The sequence below is a fragment of the Apium graveolens genome, chromosome 3 (assembly GCF_009905375.1).
Source record: "Apium graveolens cultivar Ventura chromosome 3, ASM990537v1, whole genome shotgun sequence".
Lineage (NCBI taxonomy): Eukaryota > Viridiplantae > Streptophyta > Magnoliopsida > Apiales > Apiaceae > Apium > Apium graveolens.
The window spans coordinates 30926671-30949364 of NC_133649.1; positions in this window are offsets into that span (position 1 = coordinate 30926671).

Consider the following 22694-nt stretch of genomic DNA (forward strand, 5'->3'; position numbering starts at 1 on the left):
AAGTGGGCCACTATTCCCACAAATGCCCTTCGTCAGCCCCTGTCGTCATTCCAACCACCACTTATCATCAGTGTGGACGCCCGGGTCATTGGAAGAAGGAATGCCCAATGAACAAACCAGCAGCTTCAGGAGCCAGCAGGGCTGCCTCCAATAAGCCACCTACTGCGAGGACTTTCAACATGACAGTCCAGGATGCTATGAAAGACTCAGATGTGATAGCAGGTACCCTTTCTCTAAATTCAGTCAGTGCAAACGTTTTATTTGATTCAGGAGCAACTAAATCTTTTATATCAAAGGACCTTGCGCGTAAGTTAAGACTTAAGGCTGAACCCTTGATAGAACCCTTACAAGTAGAAATAGCCAATCATGAAATTATTCCTGTTAACCAGATTCACCCCACCTGTGAGTTAGGCATAGGGGAGCAATCTTTTAGTGTTGATCTGATTCCTTTTAAATTAGGGGAGTTTGATGTAATTTTGGGAATGGACTGGCTATCTAGCAATGATGCTCAGATAGACTGTAAGGGGAAGAAAGTTAAGTTAAATATCCCAGGAAAGAAAGAAGTCATATTTAGAGGAAAGAGGCAGACGCAGAAATTTTTGACTATGGCCCAGGCCAGAAGGATGCTACGAAAAGGAAATGAGGCTTACCTAGCCTATGTGGTGGACACACAGAAGGAGGTGCCCAACTTACAAGATATTCCGGTAGTCAACGAATTTGAAGACGTATTCCCACAAGACCTTCCGGGATTACCACCCGATAGAGTGATTGAATTTGCTATTGAGTTGGCCCCAGGGACGGCGCCAGTTTCAAAAGCACCTTACCGGTTAGCCCCATTAGAAATGAAGGAATTAGCTACCCAATTGCAGGAACTTTTGGAAAGGGTATGATAAGACCCAGTGTGTCTCTGTGGGGAGCACCAGTGTTATTTGTTAAGATGAAGAATGGGAGCATGAGGCTGTGCATCGACTATCAAGAGTTAAACAAGCTAACCATGAAGAACAGGTACCCGTTACCTAGAATAGATGATCTGTTCGACCAGCTAAAGGATACTGTTTATTTTTCCAAGATTGACCTGAGAACTGGATATCACCAACTAAAGATTAAACCCGAAGATATTCCCAAGATAGCGTTTCGTACTAGGTATGGGCACTATGAGTTCTTGTTAATGTCCTTTGGATTAACCAACGCCCCAGCGGCTTTCATGGACTTAATGAACAGAGTATTCAAGAAGTACTTGGACAAGTGTGTGATAGTTTTTATCGATGATATTTTAATCTACTCAAGGATTGAGGCATAGCATGCAGAGCATTTGAGGATAGCTCTAGGAATACTCAGAGAGGAACAGTTATATGCCAAATTCTTGAAGTGTGAATTCTGGCGGAATGAAGTACAGTTTTTAGGGCATGTGATCAATAAAGAAGGAGTATTGGTCGACCCCTCCAAGATAGAGGCGGTCTCAAATTGGGAAAGGCCAACCACACCCACAGAGGTAAGGAGTTTCATAGGATTGGCCGGCTACTATCGTAGATTTGTATAGGACTTTGAGAAGATCGCAGCCCCTTTGACATGACTTACTCGTAAGACAGAGAAGTTTGAATGGACGGAGAAATGCGAGAACAGTTTTCAGGAATTAAAGAAAAGGTTGGTAACGGCCCCGGTGTTGGCATTGCCAGACGGAAAAGGAGATTTTGTGATATATAGTGACGCTTCGCACAAAGGATTAGGGTGTGTGCTTATGCAGCACGGTAAAGTGATTGCGTATGCGTCGAGACAGCTGAAGGAATACGAGATTAGATATCCTACTCATGACCTTGAGCTCGCGGCAATAGTTTTTGCCCTAAAAATTTGGAGGCACTACTTGTATGGAGAGAAGTGCGAGATTTTCACAGACCATAAGAGCCTCAAGTACATATTTACGCAGAAAGAGCTCAACATGCGCCAGAGGAGATGGTTAGAGCTAATCAAGGACTATGATTGTGAGATTTTCTATCATCCGGGGAAAGCCAATGTGGTGGCTAATGCCCTTAGTAGAAAGGAAAGACTCAGAATAATAATGACTTCGGAAGAATTGATAAAGGATTTCGAGAGGATGGAAATAGAAGTAAAGGTAACCGGAACCGGAACTGAAAAGCTGTTTGAGATCTCAATGCAGCCAGAGTTATTGGAAAAGATCTGATTGTGCCAAGAGAAAATAATGAATGAAGGCAGAGAGTCAATGACTGGAGAAGAGACCCATACTGAGAAAGATGATAAAGGGATAATGAGGTACTCCTACCGGATTTGGGTTCCGAGCGTTCAAGAGCTTAAAGATGAGATTTGGGATGAAAGCCATAGTTCAAGATATTCCATTCACCCGGGAAGCACCAAGATGTATAGGGATTTGAAGGAATATTACTGGTGGCCCAATATGAAGAGGGACGTAGCAGAATGGGTAAGCAAATGTTTGACTTGCCAAAGAGTAAAGGCAGAGCACCAGAGACCCAGTGGACTTTTACGACCCCTGGAGATTCCCGAATAGAAATGGGAACAGATAGCCATGGATTTTGTTGTCGGTTTACCAAGGACGAAAGCCAACCATGATGCCATATGGGTGATTATAGACCGACTGACAAAGTCAGCTCATTTCATTCCTATCAATGAGAGATACACAGTCGATAGGCTGGTGGACATTTACCTTAAGGAAATAGTGACGCGACATGGAGTCCCAGCGTCCATTGTCTCAGACCAAGACCCCAGGTTCAACTCCAGATTTTGGAGGAGCTTTCAATAATGTGCGGGGACCAAGTTAAATATGAGTACCGCTTACCATCCCCAGACGGATGGGCAGAGTGAAAGGACCATCCAGACACTAGAGGATATGTTGAGAGTCTGTGCAATAGACTTTAAAGGAAGTTGGGATGATCACTTGCCGTTGATCGAATTTTCTTATAACAATAGCTTTCATGCTAGCATCGGAATGCCGCCTTATGAGGCCCTGTACAGAAGAAGGTGTCTATCTCCCTTATACTGAGATGAAGTAGGAGAGCGGAAGATGCTCGGACCCGAAGTGGTCCAAAGGACCAAAGACATAGTGGATCTCATCAGAGGACGGCTGGTAGCGGCCCAAGACAGACAGAAGAAATATGCAGACCTAGCCCGAAAGGACAAGGAGTATGGAGTAGGGGACTTAGTACTACTAAAAGTATCCCCTTGGAAGGGGTTAATGAGATTCGGAAAGAAAGGAAAATTAAGCCCAAGATACATTGGACCTTTTGAGATACTAAGAAGGATTGGGAAGTTGGCTTACGAGCTAGCCTTACCCCCGAACCTACAACAAGTTCATAATATGTTCCATGTGTCAATGCTAAGGAAGTATCATCGGGATGTCAGACACATAGTGGAGTACGAGCATCTGGATATGCAATCAGATCTGACTTACGTGGAGAAACCAGTAAAGATTATGGATAAGAAGGAGCAGGTGCTTCGAAACAAAGTGATCAAGCTAGTCAGAGTGCTATGGCAGAATCATAATGTGGAAGAATCAACTTGGGAACTAGAGAGCGCAATGCTAGAAAAGTACCCCCATTTGTTTTTATTTGATTCCGGGACGGAATCCTTTTAAGGAGAGGAGACTGTAATAACCCCAAAATTTTGAACTTTTTTGTAACTCTTATGAATAGTGTTTTTGTTGATATTGCTGAATAAGAAAACTTTTCATGCCACACTATGTAGGGGTTCTTTTATTGTTATTCTGAGATCGTATTAGTACTCTTTATGATAAATGAGTGTATGTAAAGATCGTCAGAATCCAAATCCGAACACTTTGATTTTTCCCGAAAATCCACCAGATATCGAAAGAATTGAGTATAAGGTAACAGGATAAAAAGGATTTAAATTCAAGGATTTTAAGAGAGGATCATAAAAGGAATATAATGTATTGAGAAAGGTTAAGGGAACCCAAGTAATAAGATCCCGGGTATGATCCCTCAAACGATAAACGAAAATGAAAGTTAAGCGAACCGTATAACAGATCAGCGGTCATTAGCCAAGTAATTAGAAGCTAATCAAAGAGGTTAGTGGGGATGATGTCATCAAACCAATAAGAAGAGGACAAAGGTGGGAGGGTGACATCACATGATGACATAAGCATGACCAAAGCAAAGTGTGTTGTTGGTTGATTTAGAACCACACAAAAGTTACCATGGTAAAAGGTAATAAAACAAAACAAAACAAATCAAAAGCAACCAACCAAGCCAAAACATTTCATTTTCACCAAAAACACAAAGTTATTTCACCTTCTTCATCCAAAAGCTCTCGGCTTTTTTTTCTTCTTCAAAGAAAGAAAATTCAAAATCCTAGTTCCAAGCTTTGTTAATTAGCAAGGTAATTATCTAAGACTCCTTATGCATAGATATAGCTATCCTATAAGTTTGAGCTCCTAAATCATTCACAATCTCTTCCTAAAAATCATGGAAGAAGATGGTGAATAGTGTTTTTCAAGAACTAAAATTTTTGTTTTTGAGTTTTGTTTAGATTAAGCTTGGATAAGGAATTTTAAAGGTGATTCCAAGCTAATTACTTGATTCTCCACTCTCCAAGGAAGGTATAATCCCTCTAAACCCTAACTTTACTTGAGTATTAGGTTTAGTTTTGTTGTTATAATTCATGAGAGGCTTGATTGTTGTGTATGTAGAGGTTAGTTGGTTTTGGGAAGTTTTTGGAGTTGTAATTCTTGGATTGTTGATTAATGAACTTAAGTATAGTTTAAATTCATGTTTGAGAATAGTATAAATTGATAATGTTGAGTTGTTGGGGCTGTTATGGTGAAGTATGGATGGAATGTTGATTGTGGGTTGATTGTGGGTTGATTTGGAGTGGTATAAATTTGGGTAATCGCGTAAACATAGTCGTCGTAATGTCCGATTTACTTTAGACTGTTTTTGTTCTTAACATTAGGACCCGTGAACTCACTGCTAGATTTTGACCATTGCCATGATTAGATATTTCATGTTACGAGCTTTGTTTTGATATATAGGTCGTTTGATTCCGATGTACGGTTTAGGAGAAACGACCGTTTTAAGTAACGACGTTTCGCGAACGAACCATTACCCCTCGCCTTACTTTGAAACATAGGTTAAAGACCTAAAAGGACTAATTGGAGTATGAAACATTTATTTAAAGTGTATTAGGCAGTTGGTAAGACACTCGCGAAAGAATCGCCTTAAAACTCTTAATGATTAATTTATTAAAAATGGTGGAGCCGAGGGTACTCGAGCGACTTAAGAGAATCCGTAAGCGCAAATCAAGCGTTAGAGTCTAAATTGGTTAAAGTATAGATTTATAAGTGACTTTGGTTTAATTCCAACTTATATGTTGTTTATAGATTACCAGACTCGTCCCAAGACATTTATAACCCCCAGTCGCTCAGGCAAGTTTTCTATCCGTTATACTAGTTGTTGTGATGTATACATATGTATATGCATTATCTTGTGATAGATGCATGATGGTTAAATTAGCAAATTCTTGCGATATATTGTAGCATGTGATATGTTATATATGCATGTCTGTTTCGTAATCTTGATACATATATCTGTTGATTCAGTTGATAATACATATGCTAGAGATAAGCAGTAATTACATATACCCTTAATACAGGGGACCCAAAGGTGAACATTTTTCTGAAACCGGGAGTCGATGCTCCCGAGTATATTATATATTTATGTATATATATATAGATATAGTTTTCAAAATGATGAATCAAATAAGGTTTATTCGATAACTTTATTTTATTAATGAATATTATTTTGAATATTCATTCGAGGACTTATGACTCCGCTTTATTTTATTAATGAATATTATTTTAAATATTCATTCGAGGACTTATGACTCCGCTTTATTTTAATAATGAATATTATTTTGAATATTCATTCGAGGACTTTTGACTCTGATTATTTACTAATTATTATTCTTAATTTTATTAAAGAATAATGTGTCGATAATCAAACTCACTTTTGATTATTCAAATAAAGATAGTATTTTCGTATAAGTATATCTTTGGTTATTTAATATACATTGCAAGTATAAGTTTTAAAACTTCTACTTCAATTATTTTTATAAAGATTATTCTTTATGAGAATATTATTTAAATAATAATATTCGGATATTTTCTAATAAATTGGGACTGATTTATTTCATTAAATCAGCATTACTCCAAACATTCTTAAAAATGTTTGCGAGTCTTTAAAATAATTTTAAAAGTTAGAGCGGACCCCAAAACTCATTTTTTTATATATTTAAGATCTTCCTTTCAAAGGGGATTTAAATATTTGCTCAAAACCTGAGGGATCCGGCTCTGTGGTGTGTTTTATATTCGCAACAAGGTTGCTATTTTGATAAAAGAGTTTTTGATTACTTACCCAATACTCGGGAAGTAAAATTCTTGGAACAAGTTAATCCATTAACAAGCATCGCCTGGGAAATATCGGTGAGTTTTCCTTTCCAACTAGATACGACTTCTTGGTGGAGCCGTATCAACAAGTTTCTACTTGGGGAAAGTGGGGACGAGCTTTACGTTTCAGAGTCATGGATTTCATCTGAACTAGGAGTGGCGTAAGTGGTTGAGTGGCGCCGACCCAGCCTTATTATATTGGCCCAAATGGCCTGGAAGTTCCGCAAGACGGTACATTCCGTAGGAGTCCACTGTTCGGTTGACAAGTAAATCCGACAGGTTCTCCTCTACATATAGAAAATGGTGGGGTTGTACTACTGCGACTGATCATCGTAAGTGGTCTTCCTGGCGCGACAAACTCCCGTAATGAGTTCATCATCCAGTTGGATAATTCTGCAACACTATCCGTAGCATTTCGATCGAAAGGCTACGAATGGGTGGTTGTCGAAGCATTGACAGGGTCAAACAGTTATAATGGTGTTTCCATTGAATGAAGTATCTCGTAACTTCATTTCCTTTAAAAATATTTCAAAGATTGAATCTATTCAAGTTTTAACTTGTGGTCTCATCTATGGGATGACCTTTTGAAACTTATTATACTTTGAACAGTAGTAGTTCAAGTAGATTTCTAAAAATGGTATAAGTATAGTGAAGTAATTGGTAAATTCATCTTCCTTTAAGCTTATATCCAGTAAGTATTTACCTTACACTTGATAAAGGATTCTAGCAAGTTATCCATTTAGATACTTGCATTATTGTTTACACTATATATTATCTTGCGAGCTGTAATGCTCACTCTTGCTTCATTTCTTCATCACACAACAACAGTTAGGAAAGATGGCCAGACTCAAGCAGACCCAGCGCAAGCGCGTGGGAAGCGTCCCGCGTCTTCCCGTTGATGTTGTAGCTGTTATAGCTGCAGAGGTAGATCTATTGGTAGATCAGGCATTCTACTTTTGGGAACCAAATATTGTATAATTATAACTTATGGCAGATAATGGCAATTAACTGTAAATTTATCAAGTAATTATTTTGGGTTGTAATAACTTTTAAATTGTGGATTCAAGGACTTGTACTTATTTCAATTTCATCTCTGAGACTATAACGGGTTGTGGTGTGTGTTAGTGTGGGGTCACAGCATGAGGTTATTTATTATTAATTAAGTGAAGTGATATTGTGGAAAGAAAGACCGTGACGACCCGGATCCCTGACCCCGGATCTGGGGGTGTTACAAACTGAGTCATATATGATATGAATTATGTGATATGTGAGTTATGTGTTTACATGTTATGCGAATTACGTGTGTATGTGGATCAAGAGTCATGTGTTTGTCTGTTATATTTATGTGTGGGCTATCATATGGGTAGACGATAGGCTTTTGATGCGCAGTTCGTCGAGTGATTATCGTTTAGACGGTTAAATTTGTATCTTTTAATTATAGATGCGAGTCTTTCAAGACGATCAAAACCAGAGGGCATGGATGAAGACTAGAGTTGAACAGTGTAGAATATTGGGTTGCAACACTGCATAAGCAGCAGACCAAAGAATTAGTAGAATAAAGACAGTGATGTTTTGAGACAGAATGTCAGAATAGATGCATCTTTGCCAGTGTGACTAATTACTAAAACCCAAAGGCAAGTATCCCTATCATCACTTATTGTTCAAGTGATATTTATTTTGAATTTTGTCATGCAAGTATTACTTTCCCTATTCTTAGTTAGAATCGATAAATGTTTTATATATCGCTGAATTAAATGATTCTGTTTATGCAAGTATTCTTATGTTATTCTTTGATCAGAATAGCTAAGTGATTTTACTTATCAAATTACTGGATTTATAAATGTTTTGGATTTTGAGAAAGATGATTTTGTTGCGAGTATTCTTGCCCAAGTGAATGGGGGAATAAAAATTATTTAGTATGTCGAAGGATTCAGCTCCTTTTTTGATAAAAAGGTTTTTAAGATTGGAATGGTTACTGGTTACTGGTTATTGGTTACAGCGTAGGTGATCGAGATATCGGTCGAACTGTAATATCTTTTAAGGCTAGTTATGCCTTTTCCGGCGCCCTATAGGTACTGTATGCCTTCGGGATACGGGTAATACCTATATTTACGGTATGGCTACGGGATACCGGTGTTATTTCGCGACTGATCATCGGGAACAACATTAAATGTTATTGGTTCCATTCTAAATTGATATCTAAATTCTTTATTGTTTTGATAATCATAGAGTAAATGATTTATCTACTGATTCTGTTTTGGATTAAAAGTACTGATTCAGTTTTGGATTAAAAGTGAATTGCGGTTTTGATTCAGTTTTTGATTTATGTTGATACTTACGTTGTTTTAAATATCAAAGGTGGTATTAGTACAGATGATTGATGCTGACTTCAGTATGGAATGTTGTGAGCATCAAAGTTCGTATTGATATCTAATTTGATATGACAGCAGAATAAATATTAATTTGAAGAGTTCAGTTTTGAGTAAAGTTGTATGATTCAATCCATAATCATTGTTTCTTGTTATTATTGTTTACGATATTTCCGTAAACACTGTTTTACGAGTTTGATTCTCGTCAAAATTCAAAGTATTGCTGAAGCATTTCGCTCAAAAATATCAAAATGGTTTCGAATACAATTAAGGAATCAATTCTGGGATTCCTCAACTAAAATTTTATGATTCAGCAATTATAATTTTAAATGTTCTGCTCTAATGCAGATGTCGGTTTTATATCAAAATGACCCTATATTCGCTATAATGATCTTGCTGAGCATATCTTTCGCTCATACTTGCCTGTTTTCAAATTCAACCTCCAGTGAGGATTAGCTTGCGCTGTTTAGCTGCGTAATTCGAGGAATCAAAGAATAAGCTTTTGGAAGGTGGTTGGTCCAGGGTTTGCGAACTAGTGTAAGTTCTATTCTGTAAAGTTGTTTATATTATATTATATTATAGTTGTGTATTTTATAGTTGGGCCTAGTATACTTCTTTTCGAAGTTATACTAGCGGGTTAAGTTTTGAGATTGAGAATTGTTGCAAAGACTTATAAAAGAAAGAGAAAAATTTATTTGTGGAATTTGGATATCTTGTTTCTAGAAATATAACCTTAAAAGATCTTGGATTAGTTGGGGTCATTTATATTAAATATCTTCCGCTGGCATTTATTTATTGATTTAACAAGTTAATTTGGATTGAGGTTTCATAGTGACGACCAAATCCCTTGACCCCGGATTTGGGGGCGTTACATAATTTGCATCTGAGTAGCCAATTAGATCAAAACCAGACTCTCTAGGGTACCAAATTCCTAGATTTGGAGTCCCTTTGAGATATCTGAAAATTCTTTTAATAGCAACTAAGTGAGATTCTCTAGGATCAGCTTGAAATCTAGCACAAAGACATGTAGAAAACATTATATCAGGTCTACTAGCAGTTAAATATAGAAGTGAACCAACCATGCCTCTATAGCTTGTAATGTCCACAGACTTTTCAGCCTTGTTTAATTCAAGCTTAGTGGCAGTGGCCATGGGAGTTTTTGCAGATGAACATTCCATTAAGTCAAACTTCTTTAAAAGATCATAAATATATTTAGTTTGACTAATGAAAATTCCACCACTAACTTGTTTAACTTGTAAACCAAGAAAATAAGTTAGCTCTCCCATCATGCTCATTTCATTACTTTGCATTAACTTAGCAAACTTTTTACAAAGTTTATCATCTGTAGAACCAAATATAATATCATCTACATAAAATTTGAACAAGTATTGTAGAGCCATTAACATTTCTAAAGAAATGAGTTTTGTCAACAGTATCTCTTATGAAGTAATTATCTAGGAGAAATTTTGACAAGGTCTCATACCAGGCTCTAAGTGCTTGCTTTAGTCCATAGAGTGCTTTAAACAGATAATATACATGGTCTGGAAAATTTGGATCTTCAAACCATGGAGGTTGGCTCACATAAACTTCTTCCTCCAATTCTCCATTCAGAAATGCACTCTTGACATCCATTTGATAGACTTTGAAATTGGCATGGGCTGCATAGGCTAGAAAAATTCTGATGGCTTCAAGTCTTGCAACAGGAGCAAATGTCTCATCAAAATCTATTCCCTCTTGTTGAGAGTAGCCCTTGGCAACCAATCTAGCTTTATTCCTTATGACAATGCCATTTTCATCCATCTTGTTTCTGAATACCCATTTTGTGTCAATAGAACTCTTGTTCTTTGGCTTGGGTACCAGCTTCCAAACTTTGTTCCTCTCAAATTAATTTAGCTCCTCTTGCATATCTAAAATCCAATCTGGATCCAATAGAGCTTCTTCCACTCTCTTAGGTTCCTCCTGTGATAGGAAACTACTGTATAGACATTCATCTTGAGTAGCCCTTCTAGTTTACACCTTAGATGTTGCATCACCAATGATTAGTTCAAAGGGATTATTCTTGGTCCATTTCCTTTGAGATGGTAGATTAGCTCTAGATGAGGTGGCCTCAGTGTTGTCATGATATGAGATAGAGTGTTGATTGGTTGAAACTCCCCCTGAGTTATTGGTCATTTGCAAGGAACTGGGAGTTCTATCAACTGATGATTTAAATTGATTATCCGTTGATGAACTATGATCAACGGATGCACCATTATGTACTTCAACGGATGATGCACTTTGTCTTTCAACGGATGCTGCATTACTTTTGTCAACGGATGCTGAGTTATGACTTTCAACAGATGCAGCATTTTGAAGGCAAATTTTGAATCCTTTTTGAAGTGTCTTCTTCATCATTCTCTTCTTCACTATCATCACAATATATCTCAATGTTGTCAAATTTGAGTCCTTCATGATGTCCCTCATCTGTTAGTCCATCAATCTTTTTATCATCAAACACAACATGCACAGATTCTAAAACAATGTTGGTTCTTAGATTGTAGACCCTATATGATTTTCCAGCAGAATAACCAACAAATATCCCTTCATCAGCCTTTGCATCAAACTTTCCCTTGTGATCAGGTTGGTTCCTTAGAATGTAGCATTTGCAACCAAAGACATGAAGGAAGTTTAAGGTTGGTTTTCTTCTCTTAAACAATTGATAGGGAGTCATGTCTTTTGCCTGATTAATTAGAGAAATATTCTGAGTGTAACATGCACAATTAACAGCCTCAGCCCAAAAATATGTTGGGAGTTTTGACTCTTCAAGCATTGTTCTTGCAGCTTCAATTAGTGATCTGTTCTTCCTTTCCACCACACCATTTTGTTGTGGAGTCTTAGAGCTGAGAACTCATGCATGATCCCATTTTCTTCACAGAACAACCTCATGGTAGAGTTCCTGAACTCAGTTCCATTGTCACTCCTGATATTCCTTACTTTGAAATCTGGATGGTTGTTGACTTGCTTGATATGATTGATAATGATTTCACTAGCTTCATCCTTTGATCCAAGAAAATAGGTCCATGAAAACTTTGAGAAATCATCTACAATCACTAGGCAATATCTTTTCCTTGAAATTGACAATACATTGACTAGTCCAAAAAGATCCATGTGTAGCAGTTGTAATGGTTCATCAATTGTTGATTCAAGCTTCTTACTGAATGATGCTCTCTTTTGCTTTCCTTTCTGACAAGCATCACATAGTCCATCCCTTGATAATTCCACTAGAGGCATTCCTCTAACTAAGTCCTTTTTGACTAGATCATTAATTGTCTTGAAATTCAAATGGGACAGCTTCTTGTGCCATAGCCAACTTTCATCTTGACTTGCTTTGCTGAAAAGACAAGTGATTGATTCTGCATCTGTAGAGTTGAAGTCAGCCAAGTACACATTTCCTTTTTTAACTCCAGTTAGAACCACTTTGTTGTCCTTCTTACTGGTAACAACACAGGCTTCAGAATTGAAGGAAACAGTATTCCCTCTGTCACATAGTTGACTGATGCTCAATAGATTGTGTTTGAGACCATCAACTAATGCAACTTCATCAATGATGACATTTTCCTTTGAAATCAAGCCATATACCATAGTGAACACTTTGCTGTCATCTCCAAAGGTTATGCTAGGGTCAGCTCTCTTCTTGAACTCTGTGAGCAGGGTGAAATCTCCTGTCATGTGCCTTGAACAACCACTGTCCAAGTACCATAGATTCCTTCTTTTTTCCTGCACACAACAAAATCAAATCAAGTTGATTTTGGTACCCAAGTTTCCTTGGGTCCAGCCTTGTTAGTCTTTTTCCTAGACTTCACACTTCCTGCACCTTTTGACTTTGGTAACTTTGAGTCAACCTTGGTCTCAGATGTAGTTGGTTGAGGTGTAGGGTTAGTCACAGAATCATTTAGCACATTTGGTTGAATTTGATAAGGCATAGATTCTGCAAACATATTATTCCACATTGGCATGTTGTATGGCATTTGAGGCATACTAAATGCAGCAAAATAAGGATTATTAACATATGGCATATTTGCAAAATGTGCATGTGGATTCTGTTGAGACATAACAGACATAGCATGCAGTGGTGACATAGACATGTTAGGCATGGAAGGAGTTAAAAGCATAGGAGCATTTTTAACAGATTTGCAGTTAGCAGATAGATGATTAACACTACTACAATGCCCACAACGTTTTCTAAGAGCATACTTGTCAGGTGTGTAGTTGTTGTGTTTGTTAATCCCTACCTTCCCATTTCTATTAGATTTTCTTTTAGTTTCCTTTTTATCCTCAACCAACTTAAGCCTATTTTTCAACTGATCTAAAGTCATGTGTCCTATATTCACCTTACTGGCATCTTTGGATGTGCTAGCTTCTCCTTTGACAAAGTTCTTGGAAGTTGAACCAAACTTCTTATTGAGATTTTTCAAATTATCCCTTTTAGAATCATTTGCTTGTTTCAATTGATAAGCCTTCAACGGATGCTCCTTTTCTTCCTTCAACGGATGACTCTCATCATCCGTTGATTCCACATCCATTGACAGTCCATCAATTAATTCCACTTGCTTTTTGTTTTTCTTCCAGGCATTCTCACAGAGTGATTCAATTCCTTGAACCTTGACAATTTGAGCACTAACATCCCTAGATGTTTTCCAGGCCTTGATTACCTCTTGCTCACGTTCTAGTTGTTTAGAAAGAATTTCTACTTTATTAACAGACTCTTTTAGTTCACTCTCAACATATAAGCATTTGATTTTAATCTTTTCAAGCTCAATTACTTTACCCTCTAACACAGCATTCCTATCACTTAAAAACAGATTATTCTTTTTAATTCTCGTGTTCTCTTTAGCCAGTGATTTAAGGAAAACACGTAAATGATATAATTCATTGGACATATCATTTATAGCTTCATTGCATTCATTTTTAGAAAACTGAGAGAGGTCAGTAGTGATTACCTGGTTGCTTGATGAACTAGTTTCATTTTCATCAGAATTAGCCATCAGGGCTAAGTTGACATACTCCATATCATCATCTTCATTGGCTCCATCAGCTGTCCAGTCATTTTCCTGAGTCAGAAAAGCCCTTTTCTTTTGTTTGAGCAATTCGAAATATTTCTTTTTATAATCCACTTGCTCAAATTTCTTCTTTTCAGAAGTTGGCTTTCTGCACTCACTTGCAAAGTGTCCACTTGTACCACAGTTATAACACTTGAACTTAGACTTGTCCACCATGTTCTTGTTTGGCTTAGTGGCTCTAGTATTTTTCTTGAATTTTATCTTTGCAAACCTTCTGGACAGAAAAGCCAGATGTTCATCAACATCATCAGAGTCATCTTGACTAGAATTGTCTTCAACCTTAGCTGCTTGCTCCTTTCCCTTGCTTGATTCTGATTTCCTTGTGCCAATTTTGAGACTTGGCATTGTCTTTTCTTCATTCCTGGCTTCAGTTCTCTCATTTTCAGCTACAAGTGCAACTGATCCACCTTTTCTCTTTCCCTTCTCCAACAACTCATCTTGCTCCATCTCAACTTCATAGGTCTTCAAAATTCCATATAATCTTTCAAGTGTGAAGTCCTTATAATCTTGAGAATTTCTTAGTGAAACAGTCATAGGCTTCCATTCCTTTGGTAGAGACCTCAGAAATTTTAAGTTAGAATCCTTGACTTGGTACACTTTGCCATACAGCTTCAATCCATTCAACAGTTTCTGAAATCATTGAAGGTATCATTTAATGATTCTCCTTCTTTAGAATGAAAATATTCATATTGTTGAATGAGAAGCTGCATTTTGTTTTCTCTAACTTGTTCAGTACCTTCACAAATAAGTTGTACAGTATCCCAAATTTCCTTAGCAGTTTGGTTGTTAATGACATTATCAAACATATCTTTGTCTAGGCCATTAAACAGAATGTTCATGGCCTTCTTGTCTTTGTGAACCTCTTCAATATCTTCATCAGTCCATTCTGCTTTTGGCTTGGGAATAGACTGTCCAACAGCAACTGTGGCAGTGGCAGCTGTGGCCACTTTGTGAGGGATATGAGGACCATTCTCAATGCAGTTTATGTAGCTTTCATCTTGAGAGAGAAGATGTAGATGCATCTTCACTTTCCAGTGATGATAATTATCTCTTTCCAGGATTGGAATCTTCACTCCAATATCCTTCTTACTCATGATGTTAGTAGAATAGATCTTTAAACTTTGTGTATGTCAAGAGCTTTCTCTGATACCAATTGTTATTCCCAAGGAACTAACAATGAGATTTACAAAAGGGGGGTTGAATGTAAATCTCAAAACTTTTTCAAGTTTTGAGCAGTTTCAAAAGCTAAGTGTATGATGAACAGATATGTGTGGATTGCTTTGAGCATGTGCAGACAGATGTATATTCAAGACACAAGTGTAAATAACACAAAGGCTTTAAAAAACTTTTCTGGTGAATTTGTTGTTCCACCAGAGATATGTATTTCAGAAAATCTGTGATACAAAGAATTGTTCACAGCTGCTTCCTAGTACAAACTAGATGATTTTCTCTCTATGTTTTTCTAAACAACTTTGAAAAATTCACATCTAATTACTAGCTGCAACTTGGTTTATATATAACCAAGTTTACAAGTGAAGACAAAGATAAAATATAATTATAAAATAGTTCTTCACATGTTTCTTCTTCATTTCTCTATCCAATACAATCTAAGATAATCTGTGAATCTTTGAATACTTCCTTGTTTGCACCAGAATGGAAATGCTGCTTTTTCTTGATTCCTCCAAGAGGCTACCACATTCCAATTATCTCTGTCAACCCATGTGCCTCTGTCAGCTTATGAATTGTCACTATCAACTGCTATGGAACTAAGCATCCGTTGAAGCTTTCATCCGTTGATGGCTTTATCAGTTGATGCTTTAGTGACATCCGTTGATGCTTTAACAGTTGAAGCTTTATCCGTTGATGCACTCATCCGTTGATGGATGTTATCCGTTGAAGCTTTAGAGACATCCGTTGAAGCTTTGTTTCTCATCTGTTGAAGGCCTTTAATCTATCAGTTGATACTACTTCATTTATACAAAATTACAAAGCATGAAATATTTACAATTAGCCCTCCTATTTGCATATCCACTAGTAGTCAACATGACTTATAATTTCCCACAAATTCTAAGAATTATAACTCAAATGCAGAGACTGAAATGTGCTACAATACTAAACTTATTTCTAAGTAAAGCTACTCCATCAACGGATAGCCAAAGTGGTCTTATCCGTTGAGGCTACAAACACTAGATTTCTACTTAAGTGTTTTGTTTAACTTATCATCAAACTAATACATATATTCCTAACAACAATAATGTTGTGTTTTACTTGTGAAAAACTTGACGAGGAATTCAAGGAATGATGTACCATTTTGTGTTTTACTTGTGAAAAACTTCTAGGGCCAGCAGTATGCGTGTCAACTACTTGACGACAGCTATCAGCATTTTTTCTAGCGCTTTCCTGGAAAATATATGATAAAATAATTTACACTAGTTAATCTCTTTTAGACTAAACTACAAGGATGCTTAGAGTTTGAAAGTTACACATATACCCGAACAGTTTCATCCCCCTAATACTCCAAGAGCACCTTAAAAGTCTCAAGTGGAACATCGTCGGGCCTATTTGCCATCCTATCCTGATCATTTTCATAACGAGAATAATGTCCCTTCTTCAAGCGACTCTTGCGCCCCTCCAAGTTTCTTGAATTGTCATCATACCCCAGACTCTTAATTCTTCAGGAATAATGTACCGTTGCTTCACATAATTTCATATATTTACAGTTATTTACAGTTAATAAATTACCTTCACATAATTTCACATTATATCCTTCAGGTTATCATGAACATGACGCCAACTTACATAAGTAAGTGGAATTTTAGAAGCATCACTGTCACTAGGTTCCTCCTCAGGTTCTGGAACATAATCTTTGCTGTCCTTTTCTATCCTTTCTTTTGTCTTTCTCTTTGTGTTAGCAGATTTTATGGAATCTGCTAGTGTAGGCAAATTCAGAGCTATTAAAACTTCATTTTTCTTCTTCATATTTTTAGCTCTCTGCATTTTATATTCTGTCAGATTCTTTTCATATTCTTTAACACGCACATCCATCTTTTTTTACAGGTGTTAGAGGTGGTGGAGGGGGTGGAGGGGGTAAACAAGAAACCTGTAAGACAGTTGCTTATGATGTTGCCAATAATTTAAAATCATGCAAATAATTCTAAAACTTTCATGTTGCCAATGTATTGCTTATAATTACCTCAAACTGATTGTTTCCCATATGTTTGTCTTCATGTGATGGATCATTTAAAACTAATTTCCTCCTAGCACATGCACAACTTTTAATCACACTTGCTTCAGTTATTTCTTGCAGCTTATTCAGTCATGGCGACATTCTAGTAGGCGTTTTTGCTGTCTTATCAATAGGGACAAATTTATTGTTCTTTTGTTGTTGTTGTTGTTTTAAGTGATGAGCAGTAACATACTTGCGCTTCATTTTGAGCTGAAAAACACAAAAAAAATTTGAGTTATAGGAGTGCATAAACCATATATATGGAAAGATTGGATGCAGAATTTGGCTTAAATACCTGCAATAATATTCTTCCTTGGCCGTATAACTACATGTGGCTGCATTTGCTTGAGTGGTTCATTCTTACTATCAACTACCGTATCGAAAAACAAATCTACGTGGTCGCCACTTTTTACTTTATCCACTATTGCATCCGGCTCAGCATCATTAACCATCATCTGCCACCCCCTGGACTCCACGCATTTGTTTACATAAATACCTCCAATTTCTGAATATTTAAGGTCCTCTTTACATGCTCCATTAATACTGTGAAAGAGAACACATCAGAACTGATGCCCTGTACCACTGTTTGTACTCCACCAACATATCGAATTTCTTGAAATTCGCCTTTGTGATGAAATCTAAGATGCAAGATTTTGTCTTACATCCTACAAAAAAAGCAAAAAACAACATTAAAAACAAGTTCAATATGAACAAATAACTAAGTAAGAAATAAAAATATATTCGCAACTCGGCAAGAAATACACTAACCATTCATCTACTTAAAAGCAGTTAATTTGATGAAATAAATGGGAAATACAATAATGATGCAATTAGAAAAATATATAATGAACATATTTATAACAAGTTACTCATTAAAGTATCAAATAATTAACTTTAGTATCCTTTTTGACTATATTTAGAACAAGCAAAATATATAAAGATTCAATTGCATTACAATTTTAACTAGTCTATTATTCAGATTCTAAAAAAGATTTTAAGCATCCTTTTTGACTTCTTTATGGCTCAGCGCGGAAATGTGTTGACGGGACATCATCTCTAAGCCAACTAAAACTGGTGACTTCATCTTCCATTCCAGCACCACTGTGAAATTCATGTAAGATTGTATCATTTTCATCTTCATTTGTATGTTCAGTCTCGAAGTCAGACCAATCCCTCGGCAATCTCTTGATAACATTATACATCATTTTTTTCTGTTAGATCTTGTACAGAGAATACTTGGTGAAATTTTGACGTCATAACGTAGGGATCAGACTTGTGGAATAATCTGTTAAAGTTTACTCGAGTCGGACCGTATGTCTTTTTCCTCTTGATACCAATAACATTTAAATAATACAACATTAAATTATCCCCAATTATCAACTTCAAATATGTCCTCAATTGCTCCGTAGTAATTGACATTCCCAACCAGCGGGTTCTGATCTTTCGAACTTGCAAAACTAGTCGTCAACGCAGTCAAGAATACACCACTATTTTGTGTCATACATTTACTATCCCTATACCTCGTATGGAATCTGCATCCATTAATTACATATCCACTAAACCTTTTAACTGTTGGATTTGGTCCCATTGCGAGGATTTCTAATTCTTTTGAAATATATTTTTGTTCGACAACTTTTTCCTTTAACCACTTCCAGAAATCGTCAGTATGTTCACTCTCCCTCTTGTATCTTTTTATGTTTGTTTAACTATCAACAAGAGCTCGATGCTCCCTACAATAATCAGGTTTCTTGGTTAGAAAGTAAATAAATTACATGTTACTTTCAAATTACTAACAGAATTTAAAGTTTGTAAACTTACTCAATCAAACTCTCTATTTCTTGGTTTCCAGGATTGAACAAGATATATTGATGACAAGCTTTCAATTCAGAATCTTTTAAGTGATCAGTTGTTTCATCTTTGTTTTTTCTTGTACCAATATGATATTCAGATTTTTGTGGACAGCTTCCAAGTATGGCATATAAATTGTAGCTTCTGTTCCCTCGTCGCCATTCAAGAATCGTGAATAAAAGGTTAAGCACTCGTCTGTTAAATAACCCTCAGCAATGGAGCCCTCAGGCTTGCTTCTGTTACGGGCATAGGACTTAATTTAGAAAGATATCTCTCAATTGGAAATATACACCGTAAGTGTACTGGTCCACCTAACTTTACTTCGCTACATAAGTATAGCAGGTGCACCATAATGTCGAAAAGGGCTTGTGGGAAAATTATTTTAAATTGACAAAGAATTTCAATAAATTCTTGTTGCAACCTAGAAAGCTCACTCAAATCGACGACTTTGGCCTAAATACCTCTTAGAAATGCACCTAATCTAATAAAAGGTACCGCGACCTCAGGTTTCAATGACTTTTTTATGATAAATTGTAACAAATAGTTCAGCATAAAATGTGCATCATGGCTCTTATAACCGGGTTTTTTTCTCTCCTTTATATGCACATAATGATTAATGTTTGAAGCACAACCATGTGGCAGTTTAGCATTTTTCAGCACAGTGCGGAATATATCCTTCTCCTCCTTTATTATATCAAAAATGGCAGTAAAAATTTTAACATAGCACCCGTCACTTGATACAACGGGATGAAGATCCTTCCTAATTCCCATTGCTTGTAAATCATATCAAGCATTGACATGGTCTTTTTACTTGCGAGCAATATTTAGCGATGTACCAGTTATGTTGTCACAAATATTCTTCTCGATGTGCATAACATCAAGATTATGCCGAAGTAAATTGTGACTCCAATATGGTAAATTAAAATATATTGACTTCTTCTTGAAAGGTGAATCAATCTTACACTTTTTTTGCCCTGGTTTTCCCCCAAACTGATTTTTGAAGCCTGATAACAATTCCACACAGTCTGATCCTGTTAAAATTTCAGGGGTAACTCCCATTTCAACTTCGCCATTAAATCTTTTTTTATCGAACCGCCACTTATGATCGGGATCCAGAAACTTCATGTGGTTCATGTAGCACATCTTTTTATTATGCTTTAGATACATTGAAGAAGTCTCGTAGTTGCAAACAAGACAACCGAGTTTACCTTTGGTGCTCCAATCGGATAACATTGTATATCCGGGGAAATCGCTGATGGTAAATGCATCATAAGTTTCTATCCCTCCTTCCCATAAATCTTTTAACTCAGCAATAAGAGGTTACATAAAAACATCTATATTATTTTTTGGAGATTGTGGACCAAAAATGAGTGTTAAAAGGATAAGGTTTTCTTGACGCATACATAACCAAGGAGGCATGTTATAGTTAACCAAAATTACTGGCCAGTTGTTGTGTAAAGTATTCATTATTCAGAATGGATTGAATCCACCAGGAGCAACACCTAACCTAATATTCCTAATTTTAGACTAGACTTGAGGATACCTAGTATCCATTTCCTTCCAAGCTTCGCCATCTTCTGGATGTCTAAGTTTCCCATCATTTTTTTCGTCCAACTGTATGCCATGTCATTAGTTCTGCAAACTTCTTGCACATAAACATCCATTACTGTCTTGGATTTAGTGGAAAATATCGCATGATATTTGTCGGCACTTTATGAATCAACTTCTTTGGATCATTGTCGTTGGTCCCTTCTTTTTCCACTATGGTCCACCTTGAAGCACCACAAGTTTTGCAAGAATCCTCTTTTTCACTTTCACCCCAATACAACATGCAATTGTTAGGACAAGTGCGTATTTTTTTATTGTCGAGACCTAGATCTCTAATGACAGTTTTTGCAGTATTAAAAGATAAGGGTACGTGTGCATGTGGAAAGGCTTCTCTTATCAACCCTAGTATATGCCCAAATCTCGACTCTGAAATCCCATGAGCACACTTTAATGAATACAACTTAATGATAAAACTTAATCGCGAAAACTTTGCATAACCTACATATAAGGCTGTTTTCCCTCCTCGACATTGAGATAACCATTTTTGACATCGTCATTTGGTCCACTAGTACGACGCATCATCTCATCTAGGTTATCTCCAAAACTCACATTGGTTTCAAAATCCATATAATATTCATCCATATTTTCGTCATAAGATGGACCACTCCAAATAAGATGGACCACTCTAAATAAGATGATTGTTGATCACATATGCATTCTGCCACTTGCGATTAATACAATTTTTGCAACGGCATAGTAATTCATCACCAACAGAGAATTTGGCAAATGCATTTTTAATAAATGTCTCTACCCCCTTAATTACTGTCCATTATACTTCGAGAGATTTATCCAAATAATTTATCTCGTCGTCCATCACTACAATTAAGAAGCATATAAATATTATAATATCATACTTTGTTTGTGTGTTTCCAAATTTAAACCTAGATAGGCTTAGTCCAGAACACTAAATGACTCTGTGTTTTCAAATTGGTATTTAACATAAACAAAACACTAAATGACTCTGTGTTTTCAAATTCCAAATTCTGCATCAGTCATGATTCATCACAAACATAATCATATAAATCTTCAAGACGTAATCTAAAGTCCTTTTCTCAGATATTTGCTATAAGTCGATCACCCATTATATCAAGAAAAAGAATGAACTGGAGAATGTTATCAATTTAACGATCAAAGCTAAAAATCAAAGTACTTCGTCTATCGAGTACTAATTTTTATATTTAAACAACATATAAATGTAACTAATTGGCCCTGGCTATCTTTCATGTTGTCAAAGAGTAATAGTTCATTTTGACAATTTATGTATTGTATATTCATTCATATAGGTTCTATTGTAATTCAAAAAGCATACACAACTGATATAAATACACACATATAAGCATAAAATATTTATATATGAGAGTGTGTGTGTGTGTGTACAGAGGCATCTGATTGTTAATCTTATTGTTACTAGAAAGAACATATAAAACATAAGGCATCTGATAAACACATATATTTAACCAACAAGCATGAATCTATCATCATTCTTAGTTCATTATATCAAGCTTTAATCTAAACAACTTCTATTAAATTCAAACAAAACAATATAGAAGCACATATCTGGATCCTAAACTAACAAAACACAAACCGTATACAAAGAACACAAAAATCATATGAACAAATCAAATCATGAACTTTAAAAACACAAAAATCATATGAACACACGCATATATTTTGTCCGGACAACAAAAAACACAAATAACACAAAGTTCAAAAAACAAATCGAAACCCTAATTTCAAAATCAAACTCGAAGAGAGAATAGAAACCCTAATTTCATAAAATAGAAGAGAGAATTACCTTAAATTCGAAACCCTTCAAAACAAAACCCTAATTTCAAAATCAAACTCGAAGCCCCAATTCCAAACCCTACGAAGAGAACCTTGAAAAGAGAACTCAAAACCCTAATCAATATTAGTGAAGAGAAGAGCCTAAGAGAGAAGAGCGAAGATTAATTTTGGTAAGTACGAGTGTGTGTGTGTGTGTGTACAGAGAGAAGAGCCTAAGAGGTGCTCACTAGAGAGAAGAGCGAAGATTAATTTTGGTAAGTATGCTAATTAGAGAGAAGTATGCTGAAATTTGGTAGATTGGATTGGGCGGTAATTTTGCCGCTCATCCA